Source organism: Leptosomus discolor, chromosome 4 (genome assembly GCF_034619465.1).
Source record: "Leptosomus discolor isolate bLepDis1 chromosome 4, bLepDis1.hap2, whole genome shotgun sequence".
In the NCBI taxonomy this organism is placed as follows: Eukaryota; Metazoa; Chordata; class Aves; order Leptosomiformes; family Leptosomidae; genus Leptosomus; species Leptosomus discolor.
This window is the reverse complement of record NC_141394.1, coordinates 63,205,764-63,209,128: the sequence shown is the minus strand read 5'-3', so window position 1 is coordinate 63,209,128 and position 3,365 is coordinate 63,205,764.

Sequence of the window (3,365 nt, the reverse complement as noted above, 5' to 3'; positions counted from 1 at the left end):
GGCCGAGCAGCGGGCGGCGGCGCTGGGTCCCGCTGCCGCTGCCCCTCGGCGCCGGGTCCTGCCGCTGAACGGGACTCCCGTCAGCCGGTCCGCGCCCGCCAGAGAGGCACGGGCGGGCGTGTTGCGCATGCGCCGCCGAGGAGCGCCGGGGCCCTTCCCCTCACGGAGGCCGGGCAGCGCCCGCCCCGCGGGGCCGTCTCCACCCGGCGCGGCCGGCGGGAGGCCCTGGCCTCTGGGTCACCTCCTGGTCGAGGTACGGAGGCGGCAAGGGCCCGCGGCGGCCTTTGCCCGGAGGCGTCGCAGGGATGGGGGGGTGGCTCCATTTTCCGCTCTGGGGGTCGGTCCTCCACAGGCAGCTCCGTGAGAAGAAGGAGCCCACCAGAAAGTAGACTTTTTGACTGTGAAGAACCTGTTCGTGTGTTGTTCCCCGCCCCAGTTCAGTGTTAGACTGCTGAGAACAGCCACATGACTCCCCTTAAGGTTCCCGCCAGGGTAAGAACCTTTCCTGCTCCTCACAACGTCTCCCTGAGCGCAGTTGGTTGTGTGACTGCCCGCAGCCAGGAACAGCGATCTGCTCACCTGGTGCGGCCCGGCCTGCCTGCCAGGCGAAAATTGCCTTACAGGTATTACATGCTACTAGGAAAGATCTAATTTGCTTTCTTTACTTACGTTATTTGGGAGAAGACACCAGTAGGAAACCTGGGACAGGCATTGCGCCTTTCCTAGGAACTGCCTGTGAAGCCTCAGCGGGTGGAAGCTTACCTGGCGCACAGGGGCTCCTCGGGGCACTCGAGAGCCCGTCTGCCCCCCGCCCCCCGTTCGTTGCCCTCAGGCAGCCATGGGGCCTGGCAGCTTGCCTTCCTAAAATAACCAGTACCAAGTATGCAAAATTTGAGGTGGATTAAGTACACAGTGTTTGTTCTAATGTTTAGTTTTAACCAGCCTCTACCAGGTCAGCTGAATTTATGGAGTCTTATCTGATTCTTCTGTTTTACAGTTTTAAGCTCAGAAGGCTAATTAACGTGTGAAAAGTACATGGTGACCCTCTTGCTTCTGTAGGCTTAATTAGCTTGATTAGGATCTTTCAGGCGTTCTGACAGAGTAATCTTACACACCTGTTTGAATTGTTGGCTCAGGCTATAATTAACAGAGTTTCTTAGTCCTTTTAAAGGTAAAAGCTTTGCAAGTTGAATTGTCCCGCTTCTTAGTCCCCGTAGTCACGTTGGATTGGGGTTGTTAGGATGTGTCGTGGTGCTGTTGCTTTAGAAATACTGAGCAGCCACTCCTCTTGTTCTTTTTTGGAGTATCACAAGAGGGCGCTCACCTAAAGCTAGAAGTCCATGGTTGTGCAGGTATTCTTTTTTTCCCCCCGTTTTTCCCACTTCAGTGTTGCGGCATAGTGCCCAGATCGATGCTATAAACAGATGACAAAGTGTGCTCTTTTGTTAAAAAAAATATGCTATCCATATTAGAACGATGGAGGCAAAAGTGTTAGCGTGAGGAAAATGATCCAATTTATTTGCATGATTTGTTAAGTAATATTCATCCAGGTGGCTAATTGAGAGTATTAGCTACTCAGAATTAAAATTAATAGTTTGTTAATAACTATGATGGTGATGTGTATTTTGTTTAATTATGAGCTGTTGTAGCGTTTGAGCTCTGCACCACTGGAGATCAAGGCAAAGTAAAGACTTTGTTAGATCAAGACCTGTTACAGAATTCTCATTGCAGCAGCAGATGAAAACTAGCAGTTAACTGGGTTTAGCCATACACCAGCACGTGCAGATGAATCCCCAAACCAGAAGAAATAACTAAGGAGTTATTTCTCGATCAGTTTATTCAGAAGAAAGAAGTTTTCAACTTTTTAGACACCCATGGATGACCTGTTTGACAGAATGTTATTGGAACAGCTACAACTCGCTCCTAACGAATGTAGCTAAAGTGATCTTCCTGAGTGGTCTGCTGGGCAACATGTCAGGCTTCTCCCATTTTAGCCTGATCTTTTTGTTTGCTTCACGCAGGAATTAACATTGGTGTAATTACATCCAGCTGCTGTAGCTGTCATATACTTGTTTACTAGGCGTAAAATGGCTGTTCATCTGGAGTCCCAGCTGACTGAATGTGCTCACTTTTAATAGAAAGGAGTGGAAACAGAAATGCAAGTGTGAACAGGTTTTATCCAATGTTACAGTTATCAGTAGTTACATAAGTAAATGACACTCAGCTCCAAAGTTCACTGGCTGGCAGGTAACCAGAGACAAAACAAACACAAGTCAAGCATTTCAGTAAGGTTTTATTTTGTCAGTAGCCCAGCCAAGTAAATTTCCATGATCCAGGTAACATACAGAATGAATCCTTATAGCATGAATAATTATGAAAGTAATGTATAATAAAGATGTGCAATTCCTACTTTAGCCGAGGACCAATTTGCCCCCACTATAATCCAGAGTCACAGTTCTGTACAAGTACTCCATGTGTGTATCTTTCTCCCATATTTCACCAAAATCTCTGAGTGCTGCATTGAGCAAAACCCTTCTTCTCTGGAGAGGTGTGGGAGAAGGCCCCGCGCCAGCCTGGTGCAACTTGCTGGGGCTGCAGCCGTGTTCCCTTTCTTTGGTTAATAACACGAGGATAGTTGTGGGAACATGGAAATGATGACAACATATCCATAACGGTTTCACTTATGTGGTTCTTAGGCTTTCTTTTGGAAATTACCGTGATGGTGTCGAACAATGTCTTTTCGAGCGTGGGGAGGGAGCGCGGTGGCCAGGGGACACGCCTGCCCCAGCCGCAGAAATAAGCGGGTTTCAGGGACGTTTCTGGGAAGTGCCCAGCAGTGAAAACAACGCAAGAGACCCGCAGCGGTGACTTCCCAGAGGAACGCAGATGGTGCCACTCTTGGGTTGCCTTAACCGACCCGCAGACCGACACGGGCGGGCGGCAGCCCCCGGCGCCGCCCGCCCCCCGCCGTGCGGGCCCCGCGCCCCCCCGGGCGCTGTTGCCGAGAGGCGTAAATACTTCGCAGATCGACGCGCTAGCCCCGTGACCGGTAGCTGGCCCAGAGAAGCCCTCGGAGCACTCGCCGGCCCCTCCGAAGCCCGACGGCGAATGCTGCTTCCCCCCACGCCCCGGCTCAAAGCTGTCGGCCCAGCCCAGGGGCGCCGCGCGGGGCCGCGGCCCCTTTAAGGCAGGTGGCGGGGGCGGGATGCCGGTGCCACGCGCATGCGCAGCGACGTGACGGGCGCCGTGGCCGCGGAGCGGGTGGTGGTGGCGGCCGGGAGCGCCATGGGCTACGGCGGAGGGGCCTGAGCCCGCCCCGCCCCGCCGCGCCTCCCACCGCGCTCAGGCCCTGGCCGCGGCCGCCC